General features: G+C 40.5%; 1 protein-coding gene across 2 annotated transcripts in view; it reads right to left on the minus strand.

The window, feature by feature from the left end:
* Exoc4 (exocyst complex component 4) overlaps window positions 1-23,119 on the minus strand; it is an 810,377-nt gene that overhangs the window by 62,590 nt on the left and 724,668 nt on the right. The window lies entirely within an intron of this gene.

The raw sequence follows: 23,119 nt of genomic DNA on the forward strand, positions 1-23,119 counted from the left end.
GATTCCACATCCGAAATACCTGAGCTGACAAAACCCCTGGATCTGTCTTCATTAACTTCCAGAATTTCACTGGCACCAATCTACTTAGCTCTGTAGTCATTATCAGACATGTCAGAACTAAGGACGGAAGATACCTCTTTTGGCTTCAATGAAGTCTTTCCTTTCTCAGGCTAAATTTTCCCCATTCTTGAATCATTCTTCAAATGACTGGACTAAATCGTATCCTAATTCTCAAACTCTATTGACAAAGTATTCTGTCTGTTCTAGAGCCCTCCTGAAAGTCTCAGAATAAATATTACAGACTAACATGTCTACCAGGAGGGATCACTTGGGTTATTCTAGAGGCTGTGACACTTGGACTAAAGCTTAACATCTGGGGGATGAGATAGAGGGAGGTGGTGGTGGGCTGTATGCCGCCTCTTTAGTTCACATGTAACTTACGAGCAATGAGAGGCCCTAGCAGGGCTTTTTAGGATACCGGTATAGCTACTTTCTCTAACTTTCCAAAGGACTTCAGATCTTACTACAGAGATACTTGTGCATCCATATCCATTGCTGCTGTATTTGCAAAATTCAGGAAACAGAATCAACCTGATGTCTATCAACGGATAGATAGATTATGAAATTAACAGGTAAATGAACAAAGTCGGAAATAATCACTGAGTGAGGAAACCCAGATCCGGAAAGGCAAATGCCACATTCCTGCTCAAATGCAGGTGTTAGCTTTGAATCTTTAGGTATGTATGCTTAAACTGGATAGCCCATACAAGTTAGGAAACTACCAAGAGGCCATAAGGGGATTTAAAAGAAAGGGGATAGAATGGGAGTGATACGAAGGTGGGAAGACGAATGATAGAACAGGAAGGGCCAGGGTAAAAGGTGAGGGTAGAGAAGCGAGCAGGGGAAGGATAACAGTAAAGTCCTTTGAAAACAGCATATGGAAACCTACCAATATAGACGTTTACACACACACACACACACACACACACACACACACACACACACACACACACACCACAAAGTTTAAATGGAGATAAGACTATAACAAGGGGTCAATGCTTCCTTCAGACAATATAGGCTATAAAATAAAAAGCCCAGTGCAAGGAATTGTTTATCTCTTTTTGATTTGTTGGTGAATAGAGTCTCATACATGTTCCCAAACATTATAAGCTATTGTTATTGCTCTTAGTTACTTGATGATAAGACCCTACTGCTGAAGACACTGAATATCTGAGTTATAGGACAGGGAAAAAAATCAAGCTGATAATGACCTGGGAGTTTCATACCTACTGGCTAGAGTTCAAGTTGAAGGTTCTATGCATGCTATGAAATGAGAAAAGTCATCAATGGTCTCACCCAGTGAACCTTATATGCTATAATAATGATTGGTCCGGCAAGATATATGGAACAGTGTAATAGTGGTAGGAATATTAAGGGGGTAACCAACTACTTTCTGCTTGGACTTAAAGCCCATGCCACAAGATGGACCTCATTCCTAATACTGTTAACTGAGCAAAAAAAAAAATCTTTGACTGGACAAGTCATAGGTTTAAGAAGAGAGACCTTACGACTATTATTCTGCTAAATCATCATAGTAATATATGTCTCTAAGTTTTTATCTTTATTCCCAAAGACTGATTCCCTGCTCAACCCTCATCATAGAAGCTTCCTTTTGCAGTAGATGGCAATTAATACAAAGACCCACAACTGGTCAACATGCATAGTCTGTGGAGTGCTCAGTATTGCTTCTCTGTCTGAAAATCCTTCCCTCTGCCAGAGCACTTGGGTCTTCTGGAACCAGGATTCCTGGACTTGGGGCCTGCCACAGGATCTGCTGAGACACCACTAACTCTAGAAACAGGGAGTCAACAACTGCCCAAGCAGTGCCTAAATGGGACATCTATATCTCATCGTTTCCTACAAAGGTTTGAGGATCACTGAGGAAGAAGTCATGGAAGGATTGTACGAGTCAGAGAGAGTAGATGTCTGCAGTGGAACAATGTTTGCTGTACATAGCAGCACAGCTGCTCACACTGGCTAGGACTGTATGCACAAAACTTGTCCAGGCTCAAGTCAGCCAAAGTTCTAGACTGGATGGGGGAGGTGCTCATGAAGTTCCACCTCTAGCTGAAGAGCTGTTGGCATCTGATGGGTGTTGGGGGAGGGAAGCCAGTTGTCTTTGGGTATGTGGGCTCTGAGCAGCTACTAACCCTCCTGCAGATGGGTCTACACCTAGCACATCAGGCAGTAGTAAGTGGGCTGAGAGTATTAAAAAACTTAGAAAGAGGAGTGCACATGAAGTTGGGAGGGAAAGTGATGGTGAGGATAAGGGAAGAGTTGGAGGATACATTTGATCAAGAAAACTATATGCATATATGAATATTAAATAAAATATTGACAAATAGATTCCCTAGGAAAATATTGACCAGCCAAAGTGGGAGTTTTTGTTTACTTAAGCTTTTCACAGTTTCTTGGAGATCATCAACAATAATTTGGCCACACTAGTCAAGTCTTCTTTTAGCTCTGAACTCTCAGCTGCTGTACTTTGTCCTGCCTCTAGCTCATAGCAAGAGCCAATCTCTTCAAATATCTCTGCCTTAGTCTTTTGTGTAAACTGTGTCACATAATGGTAAATATGTGACACATATTTAGATCTTAATAATTACAGCCAGAAACAATCCCATCTATATCAGAGTTCACTTCCCAGTCATCTGTACAGCTTTATTTCTTTGGCAGAGAAGCCTTGTTCCTGCAGAAGGGATCTATGGGCTTGGAGCCCACCACAGCACTGAGACATCGCTAACTCACTTTAAAGGGTAGGAGTCACCACCTGCCCAAGTAGTGTCTATTATGAATATGTCTTTTCCTGTACTATCAAGCCCAAGTGAAGGTCAGACATGTGATCCAGGCATGTGACTTTTAAGGCTAAAGTTTCTTTTGAATCTGTACCCTAAGAAATTAAAACAGCATCCTTTGAGTATAAACAAGTGAATGTTATTCAAGGGAACTGACCTGTAAGGATGAGAATACAATCATGGAGATTTAAAATTCTAATAACCCCTGAATAGCTGTTCACAAACTTGATCTGCTGGAGAGTGGATGTAAAACACTGCATTTCCTCTCAAATGTTAATGTTATTCGTGTTGTTTTCTAGCAAGGCAACATCACTGCCATCATACCGTTCCATGCGGTAGGCTAGATGAAAGCAACTTTAAGTAACATTATTATAATATTCCAAAGCACTTTAGGGCTTTTAAGGCTCTGAATTCATTTTGTATGTGACATAAACTCTGGTCCACAGAATTGTCTGTGCACATCCATGAGAAGAGGCAGAGATTACTTTGACATTGTACTCATGGTCTCAAGCTCCCAAACACTATAATTGATCAAATACCATCAAAAATATTTTGGGTAAAATCCATTAAAAAGCTAGAATTTTCCCTTTTTATTATACAAACAAATAACTTCACCATGTGAAAACTGACCACTCCCAAACTATCAAAAACAAAAATAAATACTACAAAACCAAAACCCAAAATAGAATATAAGGTTCAGATGCCAAGTAAAGCTTGCCATGGCCATGGTAGGAGCAGTGTGGAGTAATGGAAAGCTATGCATTGTGTCTGACTGTAGGTACAGCAAAGCTATGGCATGATATTAAAGTAACATGATAACTTATGTCTAGAGCTTCCCTGAAGTGCTGGCTTGTAAATTCCTGAGAGCTTCCTGAAGTTTATGAAGCTTTCCTAAATAAGAAGAAATATATCGAGCGAAGGAATGCTGAGCATGGCAAAGACAGTACAGAACAATTAACGGGCTCTTAAATGTCAAGTGACAGTGTTGATAGATTCTGTTTATAGTTAAGAAATGAGATTACTGGACACACCCACCCCCACACCCGTAAAACACCCCCCCACATACACACCATACAAAATACCACACCACAGACTCTCACACAACACCCCCCACACCATACAAAATACCACACCACAGACTCTCACACAACACCCCCCACACCATATTCACCCCCCCACTCACCTCGCACCACCTAAACACACATACACACACACCACACACACCTCTGCACACACCCTTCTAGAGACTAAGTGATTCTATATCTGTCTTAGAGGCTGCTCTTCACTCTGCCACAGCCCCATGGGTACTGAACTTTTAAAATGTTAGTAATTGATCACCTCTGTAAGACATGCACTCTAAGCAGCTGTTCTAGCCCTGGGGAAGGTTGATATCTGACATCCATAATGTGACCACTAAATATAAGCATATATCTTTTTTTCCCTTTTATTTTATTTTACAATACCATTCAATTCTCATATATCTTTAAGATTTCTAGCTCACCCTCATGCTGAGGTTACTAGGGCTTTCTCCATTAAATCCATTGGTCTAACAGGAGGACGATGAACCTTTTTTGTTGAGACAATGGACAGGACAATTTCATCCCATCTTCACTCTAGCATATGAAATGCACACTATTTGAAGCCCTGGGGTTATAGAAAGCAGTGGCCTTGTGTCACAGACTGGTAAACCTTCTAGCAGAGATGTTTCTGATCAAAGGAGAGGGCTGGGCTGGGAGCACTCCTTTCTCCCCTACTCGGCCTTTTCCTGATTTGGGAAAGGAAGGACAAGAATTAGGCAGGTGTGGTATTACTGTTTAACTACTGGCCAGCATGGGCACTGACCTCAAACTTTGTGCCCCATCAGGAAAACAAATACCCTCTCAGAACCTGGAAATGAACAGAATAACAGCTCGCTGGTGAGTAGGGTCTAGTGCCCAGCTTCAGAAATGGTAAGTCCTAACATCCTGACCAGTTCCCAAGCTTTTCTTCTTTCAGCCCTCCCTAGCTTGCTTGTCTGCAGTAGAGCTGCCACTGGGCTTCAACTCGGGAATTCCTCCAGTTGCCCCTTTGAAGGCGGCGGCAGCATGGATGCAGAGCTAGACCTGAGACACCCTTTCTCCAGCAACTGCAATTCCCTTCAGTCTTCTTCTGTTCTAACTGCCTCAGGCTCCCTCTAGCCTTGGGCCAGTTTTACCCACTGACACGAAAACAAAAGAAGACCTGAAGAGCAGAGCATTGCCAACAGGAAGTTCTTGATTCTAATCTCAAAAGCTATCCACAAGCTGATGGTAAGGCCCTATTGAGAGTGGTGCCCAACTAGAAGCCTCACCCCCTACAGACTAGTGATCATGGTACTGGAAGGTATTCTGCATGTTACTGGAGGAGAAAGGTAATCATTAATATTACAAATTCAGCAACCTATAACAGTCAGCTGGCTGCAAGATATACTGGTACAATAGCAACACAAACATTATAGCAGAAATCAACCACTTTTTTATTGGATTTAAGGCTTACTCTATGAGATGGAATTCATACCTGTGTACCTAACACTGCTAAAGTGGCCAAGAACCCGAGACTAGATAGGTCATGGGTACAGAAGAAAACCTAATGCTATTATTCTGTAAAATAAAATAAAAAATAAAATGACTTCTAATGACATATTGCTATACCCACAGACCAGTGCCTCACTCAGCCTGCAATAGAGAAGCTTCTCCTTGCTGTAGATGGACACTAACACAGACACCCATGATTGGACAATGTTCAGAAGAGTGAGTGACTTTGGAGCACTCAGAAAGAGAGAGAGAGCATAAAGTTGCATGGGTAGGGAGGTGGGGACCATCTGGGAGGAGTTAGAAAAGAGGGAAACCATGATCAAAATATATTGTATACATTTTTTTTTTTACATAAAAAATGCCTGCCATACCACTTCTCAGTCCTTTTGCTAGCCAGCTGCCCCGTCTCAGTAACTTCCACACTCAAGCTGCTCTCCTCCAGCCCTTACTTCTTCTCTTGTAAGATCTCAGCTGCTTGCTGAATGTGTGAGAGAACTTTCAACAGCTGTTTTCTCTACAGTCCTGCCTCCTATTAGCTCCTCAGTGCACTACTTTATTAAAAATTATTCTGATATCACTTCTATGAAATTCAAATTTCCGAATTCATGGGATGCTTTTCAATGCTAATGCCATCTGAGCTTTTTGCTAGAGAGAGCATCACTGGCCATTTACTTCTTGAAATTACATCTGCTTTGGTTGATATCACATCATGTTCCCCTGAACACTCTTCAGCCTCTCTGGTACTCCCATCGCTGCATTCTCTTCCTTTATCCTACCTACAACTGCTAGGCTTGTCTGGGGGCCAAGTGTGGATGAGCTCATCATTTTCGACACTCCTAGTATTTAGGAATTCATAAATTCATGGCTTTAAAAACTTCATTTAACTCTTTATAAAAACCTCTCTACTTGTGTACATTCCACAGGCATCTCAAAACTAAATACATTATTGTTCCTTGGAAAATTTATTTAAATTGCCTTCTTACCAGTGAAATATAAACTATATTATCTTTGACTTTTTCTTTTCCACTAAAGACCAATTTTTGCTTATTCTAGTTAGCAAATATTTTCCCAATATTCATTTTTCTCTTTTCTACATCAATTGCCTCTTCCTTGGTTTAGACTTCTCTTTTCCATGGATCTTCTAACTGAGGTCTGCCTCATGCTTGACCTTTCAAATCTAACAAAACATGAAGTAATTAAGAGATAATTACCCCAAATGTAAGTATAATGATGCTAATTTCATTGCATTTTCTAGTGCTTGTGTGTGACCAAGACCAGGTTCCTTAGCCAAGCTTTTCACGGCTGCTGTCTTTTTAGTGCTGGGGATCGGGCCTAGAGCTTTTCACCCAGGCACATGTTCTACCACTGTGCTGTACCCCCAGCTCTCTATAATTTATCTGGCAAAATATTCCAGTTTTTCTTAAACACATACCATTTTCTCTTCTTCAATCCATCCCTTCCCCAAACCTTACCTTTTGACTGCCACACTTTAAATCTCTTAATTCTATCACAAGGTTCTATTATTTAATAGTTGTGATAGCTTTTATACTCTTTTCAAAATTTCTCATTCACCTGAGGGCAGTGCCAGTGACTTGTGTGCATTTTTCTCCATCCAATTCTAGTCCAGCAGTAACCACACCCCATTCTCTGATTGTCTATTTATTTTGTCTCTCAACCACATCACTAATTCCTTCTGGGCAAGAAGCATACATTTTCCATAACTGAAGTCAGAAGAATAACTGGAGGCATTCTATAATTCAACAGTGTCCTTTTAGTTAAACTGAGCTAGTGATTTTAACTGACTGGCACAACACAACAAAGAATTCACACAATAACCAATTATGAAGACCAGAAAAAGAAAGAGCAGCTGACACAGACCACCCCGTCTTCTCCTTAGTGTCTTGGGTACAATATAGGGAGAGAGTGGGGATGGGGAAGTCATTTGTTATAGCTGCTTTTCTGGGCCGTTCAGGGAGCTTACAGAAAGTTTAATTCAATTCTAGTTAATTCCTACAGCTCATGAACTATCCCTATAGGCAGTGTCGTCTTGAAGCCATTTTATTTTTAGAACTAGTCAGTCCATCTTGCTAAAACAGAGATTTGGGCCCCTTTTTTCTATTGATATAACATCCTTAGCTTGTCAAATACCCAGTATCTCTCAAGGAAAGCCAGCCCACTAACTGTCATGGAGAAGCAATCAGTCGAGGGCATTAGGATGTCTCAAGTGGCTCCACAGCCCAATATTAACCAGACTGAAATCTGTTTAGGTCTTAAAATTAGTCAAAATTGGACTTATTCACACCCAGAAGAGCATCTGTTTTCAAGGATGCAGCTGCTACACTTTCAATGGCAACTTACTGTGACTTCTTTAATTGATTCATATGAGGATGTCCTTGTACATCTGCAATATTATCTAAAATTGTTACAATATTAGCTTAGGCTGCTATCAGCTGTCAGCAAAGTGATAAATTGAAAAAGGAGAGATAGTTATCATGGCAGGAAAAGAAAGGTTAACCCTGGAAATTCAAATCTTTTAGAGGCTAGAGAAAAACACTGAAGCATGATGTCAGGAGACTTCTCATTGGGAACATTTTAGGAGATCAAATTTTGGTAGAGTAATTATTTCTGAATCCTATTCTTGTGTGTACAGAGATGACAGCCACCACGTAATGATCTCTGCTCTCACCTGATATCAAATTACTTCATTTCCAATCTTCAGTTTTCCTATTTAGAAAATTGTGGTAATTACATCTTTCTTGCTCTGAAAGTAATATGTTATTAGGCCTTGTAAATAATTTTGAGATCCTTTGATGGTGTTATCTGGCTGAACACTTTAGAAAAAAATAAAAATAGGAATGAGGACAAGGTGTGTCAAATTAAGAAGTCATGAAGCTTACAGAGTCAGTGGGGTAGTGACAGCAGCCCCTCCATCTAGCTTCTTTCCTGTCCTCAAAAGCCTATGGAATACGCTACTAGTCAGCCCAGCACCGATGGCATATTTTAAAATGTCAGCTCTGCCCGTTGTCTTGATAATCTCTGCACCACTATACATATTTTTTATCCATGCCCTTGGAATACTTGCAAACACATTCAAGCTTATCTTCCTCCACTCCAATGCTTTGGGCATTGTAGACATTTCATAACTATTAAGTGATCTAGTTCTTTACAAAGCTTCTTGGCATCTGAAGTATGCAAGTGATCTTCACTGGATCAAGTATCTTTTGTCCAATTAACTTCAGCTTTTCTTAAGGTACATTTTACTCTATCCTAAATGGAAATTTCTTGGCAATATTTTTTTAATGCACGTGTGTACATGTGTGTGCATGTATGGAGATCAGAGGACAACCCTGGGTATCATCTTCAGGAATGCTGTCTACCCATGGCGTCTCTCCTTGGCTTAGAGCTCACTGATTAGGCTAGACTGCTTGGCCAGCGAGCTCCAGGTCCCTCCTGGTCCCTCCCCTGCAGAACTGGATTGAACAAAATTTTTATATGGGTTCTAGGGATTGAATTCTGTCTTACATGCTTGTGAGACAAGCACTTTACTGATTGAGCTATCACCCAGCCATCTTAGTAACTTCAGGATTTTTTTTTTTATGATAAAGATTTTTTTCCACATCTAGGTATACTTTCCCAATAGACCTAAGGTTCTGCCACTATTTTAATTCATTTATCTTTAATTAACTAATGATTTTCTTTATTTTGTTCTTTTTAAGCAGGAGGATATAGGCAGAACTTCTGGACAGAGTGAGCTCTGGGAAAAGGAAAGGCAGGGTTGCCAGCTGGACACAGAGGAAGCAAGACATACAGAAGTACAGGTAAAATCCACAAGCCAGTTGGCAGCACATAGATTAATAGAAATGGATTAATTTAAGTTATGAGAGCTAGTGGGACAAGCCTAAGCTATAGGTTAAGCTTTCATAATTAATAATAAGTCTCTGTGTCATGATTTGGGGGCTGTTGGTCTAAAAAAGACTGCTATAAAAATTAGAGTGTAGAAAAGTAGTTCATTACCATGTAGGAAAAAAGAAATAAGGATGTAGGAACCTGGGGGAAGTTAGGACATTTTTCTCTGCTGTCCTATAATGCTGTCACTCAGTTGATGATGTATTTATTTATGTTACAGACAGGCACTCCCTGACTCTGAAGGGAATGCTTTATGTGGGTATAGGAGGCAGAGATCTTCTTCCTTTCCTATAGTACTATTTGCTGTTTAAATGACCAAGCTTTACATCTCTTACTATTGTGGATCATAGACCAGGACATGGTGACTTCTAAGTGCTTCATGGAATGTTTCTTTTGAGAAGACACTTATTATTTTATAGACAAAATCTTTTTGGTGATGAACATATTCTGTCCTACTCACTAATGTTAAGCATAAGCTTAACATTTCAGATGTCTGCAACATTTATTTGAGATATTATTATAAACCCTGCCCAATATCAAAGATCAAAAATTCCAAACTCTTACAAAAATTCATAGTTTTAAGGATAGATGGTAGTTTTCATCTGATATCATATTCTTTTCCTACTATTTGCTAAAGTAATATAATTTATTCTCTCACTTTTTATTATATTTTGTGTGTATGAATCTTTTGCCTCATGTATATATGTGCACCACTGTGTTCCTGTAGAGGTCAGAAGTGGGCATCGGCTCCTCTGAACTGGAGTTATGGATGGTTGTTGACCACCATGTGAGTACTCAGGACTCAACTCAGGTCCTCTGCAGTAACAACATGTGCTCTTAACCACTAAGCCATATCTCTATCCCCAGAACAGATTTCTTAACAATTGAATCTTAGTTTCGTTTCCTCTTCTTATGATAAAATACCCTGAGAAAAGCAACTTAGAGGAGACATGGGGTATATTTGGCTCACAATTCCAGGTCACAGCCTATCATTGCAGGGGAGTCAAGGCAGCAGGAATTTGAAGCATAACACATCCACAGGCAAGAGCAAAGAGCAATGGATTAATGCAGGCAGGCTAGTGTTCAGTTCCCCTTTGCTACTCTTATTCAGCCAAGAACCCCTGCTTAGGCTATGGTACTCCCCACAGTGAGTGGGTTTTCATACCACAATGAATGTAATCAAGATAATCCCTCACAGACATTATTAGGGACCACTTCCCAGGTGATTCCAGGTTTTGACAAACTGACAATATGAATCTCCACAAATTCTAAGCTTTATTTTCCTTACAGACAGGCCTTTGAGAGTTGCTGTGTGGACCACATGAAGGAAAGTGGCATCTAGCACTGTACTTAGCAGAAAGCCAGGGGTTGTGCACTGGAGAGTATTCCTATCTCTCTACTGTGTACTTGGCCTATTTCATTTTGTGCTTTATCCACCTGTAAAATCCCTAGGAAATGCTTAGACATGTGACAATAAACACATTAACCCATTCTTCTTGGCATGATTCACAATATATAGTTCCTGTTTACATCCAGCAGATTGCCAATAATACTTGCTGAATTTAACCTTCAAGTTAAGGACAAACCAAAGAGTTTTATATCCATTAAAAAAGCTGTATCTTTACAATGGTTTTAACTTCATGTCTTCCTAACAGTTCATTAGTCTGGCTCATCATTCTGTTTCAGAGAAGAAACTGAAGTTCCAGGAGTGTGAGCATCTGAATGAAAAATTACTTCACACAGAAAGAACAAAGGGGACTCATGTGAGGCTTTCTGAAGAGTATAACAAAAATAAGAACCAACTTAAAAATGGACTGTTGTTCCCTTAGGCTACCATGGGATAAGAGGTCAACTTAGAGTCCACAGTGTACACTGCACACAGCAGGGTTCTGGAGAGAGGCTGTTGTATTCAGTACTTATAAAATACTGCTTGATGGTTACAAGTCTGAGCAAGCTCTAGGTCCTTAGAGCAGTTAGCTTCAGGGTCTTGTCTACATATAGTGCAAACCAGTGTGGACACATGATGTTTATAGCATGTGATTGACAGTACAGACCTCAGCCTCTTTCAGCCCTGGGTGAAACATTAAGATTGATTTTTTTCTCCTTTTATTCTAAATAATCTTCCTGGAGGTTTAAATGAAAAAAAAGAAAGAAAAAAGAAACCAAGAAAACCTCATCATCTACTAAAAAGGCATATGGTGTGGCCAATTTAGTTTCTGCAGATATGAAAGAGAAATGGGGGAGGGTGTCTATGGAACACCTCTGGTCCTGCTGAATGCACAGCTGTGGAGCTGCATTAAGTCCATGACTGAATAAAATCCAAATTGCAGAGCATCCCAAAGTGTTAGGTGAAAAAGAGACAGGTTTAAGTTATAATTTTTGAGGCAAAAAATATTAAGTGGCAGAGAGAAAACATGTATCTTTGTTCAAACAGGATTCCTGGTAGGGGGAATGAAAGGGTTTGTTTCAGCTTACAGCTCTCAAGTCATATTCTATCACTGAGGAACCTGGAAGCAGGAACTAAAGCAGCAGCCATAGAGAAGTGCTGCTTATTGGCTTACTCCTCATGGCTCGTTCAGCCTGCTTTCTTATACATCATGGGGTCACTTACCCAGGGTTGGCACCATCCACAACAGGCTGGGCCTGCATATGTTAATCACTAAATAAGAAAATGCCCCACAACTTGCTCACAGGGCAAGATGATGAAGCCATTTTCTCAATTAACATCCCCTCTTCTCTGATATGTCTAGGTTTGTGTCAAGTTGACAAAACCCAATCAGGAGAAATGTCCTTCAAACATAGGGATAAAGCCTAAGGTTGAAATGAAAGATGTTACTTTCTGCCTTTAACAAGAAAACTCTATGTAGGAACCAACACTATGAACATTATTTTATGTGGAACCAGCAACCATATATCAATCAACATTTACTCAGTCTACTGCTGGGGATATCTGGTCAACCAAATCATGGCACTGACATACTAGGGGGACAAGGGGTTATTACCAACTTATTACAGTGTAATTTTCCCTATGTTATTATCACATGGACTTTCCTCTATATTGGAATGATCCTACTTTTCACCTTTTATTGAATATAGCTTCATTTTTACATAATATATCTTAATTATGGTTTCCTCTCCCTCTATTCCTCCCAGTTCCTCTCCACTGTCTCTCCCATCCAGATCTACCCCCTTTCTGTCTCTCATTAAAAAAGAGGCTTCTAGAGATAATAAAATAGAGTAAGATAAAACAAAAACTAATATATCAGACTAGGACAAAACAAATAAACAGAAAACCAAGAAAATGCAAATAAAACAGATATAGATTCAGAGACCCACTTGTTCACACACTCAGGAATGTCACAAAAACATTGAAATGAAAGCATAATATATATGCAAAGGACCTGTTTGTATGAGAAAAAATATATATATATATAAAATAAAAATGAAAAACAAAACAAACAAAAAGCCCTGAAACAATATTATGAAATAAGGAACCTTCAATAATGATGTTGACTTTATTTTCTGTTGGCCATCTCCTGCTGGGCAAGCAGCCTACCCTTGAAAGTAGTTTGTTTCCCCGGTGAGAAAACTGAATTTGCATTTGCAAGTGGTTATCAATTGGAGAAAGCTTCTGGGTTACAGTTGTGGGCATGTGTCCACTTCTTTCAGCCCTAGGACCCCATGACCCCAGATGGTACAGACCCATGCAGGCCCTGTGCATGCTTAGTCTCTTTAAGTTTATATGTATGTCAGTCCTACTGTGTTTAGAAGGCCTTGTTTTCTTGGTGTCTTCTATCCCTGGCTCTTACATTCTTTCTGCCTCCTCTTCCACAGTTACCTGAGCCCCGAGGAGAGGGATTTGACTGAGACATCCCATTTAGGGTGGTGTTCCAAAGTCTCTCATTCTCTGAATAATATCTGGCTATGGGTCTCTGTATTTGTTTTCCTCTGATGCGGGAGTATTTATGATTTATGAGTATATCACAATGTCACTAGGAGTCATTTTATTGCTACTTAAAAATGTATTTATTTATTTTTAAGGACAATAGTACTTGATTTTACACGAGGCTCCTGGGCTAACTAGTCTCAGGGTCTTGGTCACCCACGCAGTGTCAGGTAGGGTTCCATCTAGTGGAGTTGGTTGGTTACTCCCACAAGGGTTGTGCCACCATTGCACTAGCATACTTGCAGGCAGGACATGTTGGAGATCAAAGGATCCAACCAGATTCTTATAGCTTATCACCTGCAAATCTTCCAAAGAGCCTTAGGGCATAATTAATTCACTGTGAAAATTAGAACATTAGGCTCATTTGCAAATGGTGAAACAGAAAACAACAGTAAGTGTGTTTCCCCAATACACAGACCAGATGACAAGTCCCATAAATAGGGACAAAATGAAGTAAACAGCCTGATAGCCCATCATGGATCCTGCTCAACTGAATGCTTTACAGTTGCCTCTTTCCATGCGTTTACTTCCAAGCAGCCATCACTCATAAATTGGGCCTGAAATAGGAAATAATCATTAGTTTCTTGATTGGCAGTAGGAACAATCTCATTTTTATCCTGGTGTCCTCAGTAAATACCATAGTTCCTAGAACAAGAAAGTATCAAGTACATTGAATAAGAGGATGTCCTCACAAAGACCTGAGTTCAAATTCTCACTGTCTCATTTATTATTTGGATCACTTTCTCCATAACAGATTAAGAGATGATTTTCTTTACTCTTGAGAATTTCAGTTATAATGCCATAATAGGTTCTTCACCTGTAAGAAAATCATCCTCACAGGATTCTGGTGATTAACTAAGAAATTCATAAAAGACTAGAACAGTGTTGGCTGCATGGTGCTTAGTCATGGTAGTTAGTATTCCTGTCAGTAATATTATTATTTACCTAATGAAGATACAGTAGATAGAAAGACATCCTCTGGAGTCATATATACATTAGACCACTTGGCCAGCTTTACTTTTCATGCTAAAACCTGAGAATAACTGATTTTAGGGAACAGCCAGCCACAAGCCTGGTCCTCAGATCCCTTCCCAACATCAGGAAAACAAGCAGATACCTGGTTTATGGAAGATAGAGACACGTGACATCACTGTGACTAGCTATGTACTGGCAGGGGCTCCTCTGATGCATCTTGGGGTCAGTAATGCAGAGAGAATTAACCTTCATACACAGGGCAGAACTCACAGGCATTAATCTTGCTACTATTTTTCTTCAGTGAGAACAAGTGTTCTCATTAGTGTTCTAGCATGTGGTAAAGATTACAGCTGTATACTTCCCTTCAATCTCTCATGTGTCAAATGTGATAATGCCTTCTGAAAGTTAATAATATATGACCATGCTTCTGTCTTTATACATTAGTAACAAATGAAGATTGTTCATGTATTCATTTCCATATCATTCATAGAAAAATTCACAGTTCATGTATATGTCTCCACAATCAACTTTCTTAAAAACTAAAATATTACCAATCTGTGTTTAAAACCTTCATGAAGATGAGTTGTTTAATCAGCTGGTTTATATAATTATAAGATATTCTCAAGGGACTGGGGAGAAGGACCAGTGGTTAAGTGGTTGCTCTTCAAGAGGACCAACGTTCAATTCCCAGCATCCACATGGTGGCTCACAACCATTTTTGGATCCCTCCTTTGACCTCAGGCACTAGGCATGCAAGTGGTACAAAAACATACATGCAGGCAAAACATTCATACACATAAAATACACCCCCCCTTTTTTTTTGAGATAGGGTTTCTCTGTATATCCCTGGCTGTCCTGGAATTCTGTAGACCATGCTGACCACAAAATCAGAGATCTTCTTGCCTCTGTCTCCCAAGAGCTGGGATTAAAGGTGTATGCCATCACGGTCTGTTAAAAATAAACAAATCTTAAAAAAAAAAGATGCACTCTCAAAATCTAACTAATTTTCTCAAACCATATATGAGTGGTTTTTCTTTTCCTTTGTTCCTTCCTTCCTTTTATTTTCTTTTTTTGAGACAGGGTTTCCTTTAGGTAGCCCTGGCTATCCAAGAACTCACTATGTAGGCCCAGGCTGATCTTGAATTGACAAAGATCCTCCTGCCTCTGCTTCCCGAGTGCTGAGATTAAAGTTGTGCACTACTGTGCTCCACATATGTGAATGTTCTTGTATTTAGTTATGAACCAACTTTTTTTCTGGCAGTGGGGGTCAGGGAAGAATAGTCACCATATCTTCTGGAGTGGCCCAGAAGGCAGTGGTTAGTCTGACTGCAAGCACTTCTATAACCTTGGACAAAGCAGCGACACTTGAGAACAGGGTGATGATTTTTTCAGTCATTATAAAGATTCAGTGAAATTTTAAAACACAGCAGCCTTACAACAAGGACAAGTGCATTAGTACATGCTCGGTAAATGTAAGGTGGTGCTGTTAAGCCTCCTGCTAGGCACCCCAGGAGACTGAGATTCCAGATTCATCTCTATTAAAAACTCTGCAGACTGGGGGCTTATTTGCTCACGGGGTGGTGGTCAGAAAAAAGGGATACAGTGATAGCTTAAGACATCTGTACTGTATACAATCACGACTTTTTGAAGTTAGAGACAAAACCATGATAAGAGTGATACAGGGAGAAGGGGACCAACAGTGGCAGAGCTGAATCATCTGTCTATCTAATAAGAAGGGGAGGGCAACATCCCTGGAACTGCCAAGTGAGGAGGAGAGAAGGAACGTGCAGCAAGCATGAGGTGCATGGTTTGTGGGGAGGCGAGGGATGATATCTGACAGCATCCCAGGCGGAGATCGGAGATGACCTGCTTCTCATTTTATTGTGAAGCTACCTTCCCTCAGGGTTATCCTCATAAAGACAAGAATGTCTGCATTTGAAAACAAACAAGCAATCTTTTAAGGTCCTACCTTATTCAAGTAGGACCCAGCAGGTCATGTGCATATTTATATTCTGAACTGCATTTATTGCATGAACACAGTTACTGCTCTTCTGCCAAAGTCACAATGAGATGGAGAAAAGCATACCATGGGTGAGACTCTGTGGTACAGGTAAAGGAGTACTGCACAGGAATCTAAATAGCCATTATTGACACCTGTGCAATTTTAACCATGAGATAACAGAAACTATTATTTTCAACTGCAGAGACAGAAATTGGGTTGTAAATTATCTAATATGCATATACAGACAATGATAAGTCATATCTTCTACTAAAGTTAAAAAGAAGCTGCATGGAGTTACTGGGGAGTCTTTGTGTGTGTGTATGTGGGTGTGTATGTATGCACATGCATGCACACAGAGGCCAAAGGTCAATGTCAAATGTCTCTTTTGATCATTTTCACCTTAACTCTTGAGGTAAGTGGAAGACCCCCAACCGAAGGCCCAGACACAGTTCCCCCAGGAACCCAAAAGAGCTGAGGGAAGAGATATCTTAAAATAAACAGGATTGAGTCAGTTCCCCCCCTTCCTGGAGATGGTGAAGTCAGGTGTTTTCAAAAGAACAAAGTCAGGATGTCTGGTAGTGACCGATTAACCATGAGATGCCCCTCTCCGGAGATAACATGACCAGACCCTGGAGATAGTTGTAAAACTCCTGACAGGACAAATAGATAAGCTAGAATAAGGCAAAGTCCAGGCCTGGGAAAAACTGGACCAATCAAGGATGGGCCAGTACTAACCCCCTTTCCCCACAAGGAATTTTGTGGTTTTTGTCTATAAAAACTAACTTCCTCAAGAAAGAGGAACTCTCCTCCCTGCCTTGAGGCGTTGGGTGTGGTGGAGGAGAGTTCCCTGCTAGCTTGAACTAAGCACGTGTGCTGAGTCATGTGTGCCGAGTCAAATAAACCTTGTTATTGCATTCTGGACATCTTGGGTCTCCAGTGGTCTCTTTGGGGTTCCTGATCTGGGCAGAAGGGCAAGGTCTTTCACTGAACCTGACACTCATTATTTGGCTAGCCTGGTTAGATGGAGAGCTCTAGGGATCCACTTGCCTCTAACGCTCCTCCTCTCCCAAACACTACAGTTATGGCATGCAAAGTCATGCTCGTACCCAGCTTTGTTTATTTGTTTATTTTTATGTGAATCCTGGGGAACCTAAATTCAGGTCCCCATGTTTGTGTGGCAGGTACTTTACTCACTGAGTCACTCACTGCCCCAGCTCCAAGTCTGGCTATTTTATTTGCTTTGTTGGGAGCATGGTTCCCATCATATTACCCTAGACTAAATATACTGCAGTGAAGTGGGGAAATACCCTTGCACATTTGTATGCTGACAACATGGCCTCCTCCCCAGTGCCTTTTCTGGAAGCAGAGGGACATTTTCCAACCTCTTGCCAGTAGGGTTTGGGATTTGGGTCCTGCTACTGAAACTGTTCCCCAGAGATGTGTAGGGCATCAAGAAAAGGAAAGAAGCATCATTCTCCTCTTGCAGAGCTAACAAGGGACACTTCGGCAGCTGGCAGGGAAGAGGCCTGCAGCAGCTCCCACTACAAACAGCTGCTTCCTAGCTCTAGGTAGGCGGAACCCTGGGTTACATCCTGATTTCCTGAAAGATGACATCTACTTTCCTGGCTTTTTGCTTCCTTCCAACTGTTTTCTAAGCTCTCTCAGCAATTTTAAAACATCTAATTTTTTCTTGCTTGAAATAGCTAAACTGCTTTTCATATTTTTCACTGTGCCTTGATGAATGAAGATAACCTTCTACTTGTGAGATATTTGTGAACTGTGGCAAGATTTGGAACAGGAAAGAGTGGGCTGAAGGGTTACTAAGAACTTTTCAGTTGGGAATGAAAGTAAAGTGCTTGCTGAGCACTCCCAGTCACGGGGTTGAGGTGCTGCAGTACCACATACAGCAGGCATGGTGGCACTTGGCACAACGAGGCAGGAGGATCAGAAGTTAAAGTTGCCTTTGGCTACATGGTAAGTTTAAGGAAAAACAAAAACCAAAAGATAAAAACCAAAAAACTTTGGCCTCCCTCCCCCTTTAGGGAATGCTGTAAGCCCTAGGCTAGGTTTCCTGAAGGTGTGCTCCAGGGTTCTCTATCCCTACAACCCAGGGCTCCTCACCTTCACCAGGGAAGAAGCACTTAGACTGGTTAATCCTGGTGAGATCTGGAAGGAGAATGCTGCTGCTAACAAACAAAGCAATCAAGGATGTCCAAGCCATGGCCCTTGAAAAAGAAGACGTTGGGACAAGCAAGCAGGTCTCTACAGTGCTTCCCACAGTGTCAGCCAAAGCAGGGGTGAAGGGGTGGGGGGGTGAACATTGAAATTAGGCTCAAGTGTCATAGGCTGAGAAGAGCAGAACATAAATACTATGTGCCAGAAATAAGGGACCTGTTTTCTTCTTTTCCTTCATTATTTTAGTTGCATAATCTCCCTTTTCTACACTGTTTTTCTTACTCTTTTCTGTATTTAACACTCACAAATTATGAGTTACTCTTATTCTCAATAACACTTTGTAGCATTTCTTAGCAAAAAAGATTCAGCCTTCCCTTCAGAAAAGTATTTACACAGACACGTCTGTTTTCTAGAAGATTGTGCCCAAAGTTTCTCTACAATTTCTAAATATACACCGAGTTGAAGATGTAGAAAACGGATAGCTAGGTTGATACTCTATCTCAACTATGAATATTGCTGCCATCAGCACGGATGTGTACAGGTGCAGCTTAATATGCTGACTTCCTTGCCTTTGGATATGTGCCCAGAAATGAGGTATCTGAATCAAATCAATGAGAGATATATTTTCAGTTTTTTGAGGAAGCAACATACTGGCTGAATGGGTTAAGGCATGTCCTCCTTCTCTATCTCTCCCTCTCTCTACCCACTCAGGGTCTGCTCAGTCATAAGGAAGGACATCCTGTTCTCTGCAGCAAAATGGATGGAACTGAAAGATGATAAGTGAAATAAGCCAGACACAGAAAGGCCACATGTTTTCTCTCATATATGGGAACTTAAAAGGCCAGCCTGAACATTAAATAGTAGTTATTAGAGAGTGGGATGGGGGCTGAGGGGCTAGAGGGAGGCTGAACAAAGGCATCTAGTGCTCATGCCACAGGGAAGTGACTATAGTTCATGATAGCCTATTATGTATTTTATGAAGATATGGAAGAGGCCAGAGCGAAGTACCAAATAGAAATAAAGGAGGTGAAACACACTACCCTGACTAGATTATGTGCTTATATACATGTGTTAAAGTGTCACATGGTACCCTACAAATATTGAGTGTTATATGCCAATTCTCAATTAAACATATTTCAAGGTCACCTTCGTGGACCTGCTTACAGAGGCTCTGTAAAGGTTTCCCTGCACTACTGAATGCATCTTCCAGGCAAACCTTGAGGACACAAGAGATGATGCAACTTCTAGGGTCCATGGCTTACACACCATCCCTGTAGCAAATGGTTTAAATACTCAGCATTAAGAATGAATGACTTGGGCTGGAGAAATGGCTCAGAGGTTAAGAGCACTGACTGCTCTTCCAGAGGTCCTGAGTTCAATTCCTAGCACCCACATGGTGGCTCACAACCACCTGTAATAAGGTCTGGTGCCTTCTTCTTGTCATACATGCTGTATACATAATAAATAAATAAAATAAATCTTAAAAAAAAAAGAATGAATGACTTACTGAAGCAGACAGGCTTAGCTGTGCCCATTCATCCGAATAATCACCTTTAACAGTGAGTACTGGTTGAGTATCCCTTCCAAGACACCTGGGACCAAAAGTGTTTTAATTCAGATCTGTACAGTTTCTGGAACATTTGCTTCTTTCACTAGCTGGACAGCCTTCTGAAAATCTGAAATGCTCCAAATTCTGGAACTGCTTGCCTATCAGGCTGTCTATCACTATGGCTTTTTAGGGGTGTTAGATTAGTGATGCTCAACCTGTATTCAAATTCTCACAGCTCCCTTTGCTGGGTGACTAAGTAGATTTTCATTTTCAGAGAAAGAATGAGTTGATATTTGTAAAGGACATACAAGCTGAACTGAAAAATATGTGGCTGGATTCTGCCCCTGTTACTTCCTTGGAAGTCCTATCTGGTCTCTTTCAGTGGACTTGGGCACCTATGACACTTTGCTTTTTGTGAACCATGCTGGCTCTGGTTACCATCAACAGCGATTCTGCACCTTCAAACCACACTGGCTTCAGGGATCACTGTCTAATTGTGCTCAGTGGAGTTTATAGTTTTCAGAGTTCTTTCATTGTGCTGAGAACAAGGATATCTGCTATCATCTAGTACTGTGCTATATTTTTACATAATCTACATTTTTCAACTTTAGTGAATTTCCTTAAACCTCTTAAATCCATTTGAGGTCAATTTTAAAGTAGCTAGGTTCCATCAAATACATCCCTTAGAAATGTTTCTTGCCACGACCTGTCCTGGTCTTTCATCCTATGAACACTCCCTTTTCTGTAGCAGACAGAACAAAGGAGAAGTGGTTTTGCTGTCTATTACACTGCATGCTGGTGGCCTCTCCATCTCCTGCTTTGTGTGTGAAGGCAGCTGCACACTGCGCCTTCCTGTCTTCAGCAGGTTAGATGACTGTTGGGTTACTTCGAGCTTTTGCTTCCCTGCCATTGTACTGGTGGCTCACAGCACATTTTGTGTGCATGCTCTGCACTCATCTATGGGGACACATCTTTTCTCTTGGGTTTTAGTCAAAATTTTCTATTTGTTCACATCAAAGTTTTCTCTGGATGACACCCAAGTAGTGTGTTATTTAACATACAGCTAGGGGGAATAAGGAATAGGATCAAATTCTGCTAGTAGCTCAATATTTCAATGGCTATGTGTGAGATAACTTAATCTCACTCCTCGGGGCCACACTTCCCCTGTAGTTGAAAACAATGATAACTAGGAGATGAACCTATGGATCCAAAACAGCAGGATCTCCATGACACAGGACAACAACAGGCTACCCAGGAGGAGCCCTAGTGAGAGCCTATTATTGGTAGAGTAGCAGAAACAGAGGCCTCGAGCCAGACTGGCAATGAACACCTGGAGGCAAAGGTGAATGGACTAAAAGGTAAACTGTGTATCTCAATGGGCCACACCACAATTTCCATGATAAGATTCTATTTGTTGTTTTGTTTGGGTTTGGTTTTTCTTTTAAATTTGGTTTTGTTTATGGGGGGAGGTTGCAAAGGCAGAAGGAGGACCTGAGGGGACAGGGAGATAAGTGGGATCGGAATTCACGATGTGAAATCCACGAAGAATCAATAAAAGTTAAAAACAAGACAAAAGAAAGACAGAAAGCTGAACAAGGGATAGCGGGCAAACCTGAAAGTAGCACTCCTCCACGTTCCTGCCTGTTTCTGCTTGAGTTCCTCCCCTGACTCCCACAACAATGGACTGTGACCATGATATGTAAGCCAAATAAACCTTTGCTTCCTCCAGAACAGTGATAACTGTGGAATCCATGTAAGGAGTTTTTATGAAGATAAACATATACTGTATATATATGTGTGCAGATGTGTATGTTAGAATACTCTCTATCATACTGTATTTGCTATTACAGTTTGATCATTTCTAATTGGAATGTTTGAAATCTGAAATTCTAGACAATTCTACACCTTTCCTAATAACTGCAGTAACAACTCAGGGTGCCCTGAAAGTGTTATAAAATATTGCCTTCAAGCTATGCGTGTATGATGTATAGAAAACATAGATACAATCTGTGTTTAGATCTGGGCCCCATTCTCTTTTATTCTCAATGCTGGTGATTGAACCAGGGCTCAAGCATGCCACGTAAGGCCCCTATCAGTGAACTATATCTCTTGTTCTAACATTACTCAGTAGTTTATGCTTCAGATTTGATGTAGAATCTCTCAATTCTCATCATGAATTAGAATTATTCCTCAGTATCTAGGGATTCACTCCATGGACCTCTTCCACCAACACCCAAATCAGTGGGTGTTCTAGTCTGTTATATAAAATGGTGTTCTTTTTATGCTGGGCTTATCCACAGCCTCCCATATAGTTCACATCATTTCTAGATGATTTATAATGCTCGATACAATGTAAGTTATCTGCAAATAGTTGCTATACCTTATTTTTAAGCAAATAATGGCAATGAAAGTGTCTGCACATATTCAGTGAAGCTGTGTTTTTTTCTTGAATGTTTTTGATCTGGGATGGGTTGATATGCAAGGAAATGGAGGGCTAATTGTATTGGTTTAGTAGCACAAAGCAGAGATACTATTTTCTGCACGAATGCATTAGTTCTAGCTCTTTGTTTCAAAAATTATCCCTCTGCAATTCATTCTCTATTAGTCTTACTAGTAAAATCCTTCTGAATCCCTACTGGGTTACATTTCTCTAGTGTTTTAAGCCTTCACTAGCCTGCCATTGTCCTTTGCTCACCTCTGTAGAGCCACTGTTTGTTAGTTCCCTATACAAATACATGAAATACTCTGAACACATTATTTTCTTCATAGCCTTTTCTTAATTTTACTTGATTTCTGCTTTCTATAATTTTGCTACTAATTCTTTCCTTGGCTAATTACTATTTATACTTTAAGACCCAAATCAGAGGTTACCTTCTTCAGAAAGGCTTGCCTGGTATATACCTTTCCCTAAAGATCTGTACTTCACACATTTCCATCATACCATGTGCTCCCTCCATATTTGGCAATTCACTATAATGTAACGACACTCACATCGTCTTTTCATGACTTACTAGCCTCTACAAGCAGAGATCGGGTCTTGTTTGCTCCTGGGTCTACATCTTCTCCCATAGTTGGTATTCCTGTTATAATGAATTAATACACAAATATCAATGGAAAGAATAGCTTCCCTGATGGCTCCATAAGGTAGTGCTTCACCAA

The sequence above is a fragment of the Peromyscus maniculatus genome, chromosome 3 (assembly GCF_049852395.1).
Source record: "Peromyscus maniculatus bairdii isolate BWxNUB_F1_BW_parent chromosome 3, HU_Pman_BW_mat_3.1, whole genome shotgun sequence".
Lineage (NCBI taxonomy): Eukaryota > Metazoa > Chordata > Mammalia > Rodentia > Cricetidae > Peromyscus > Peromyscus maniculatus.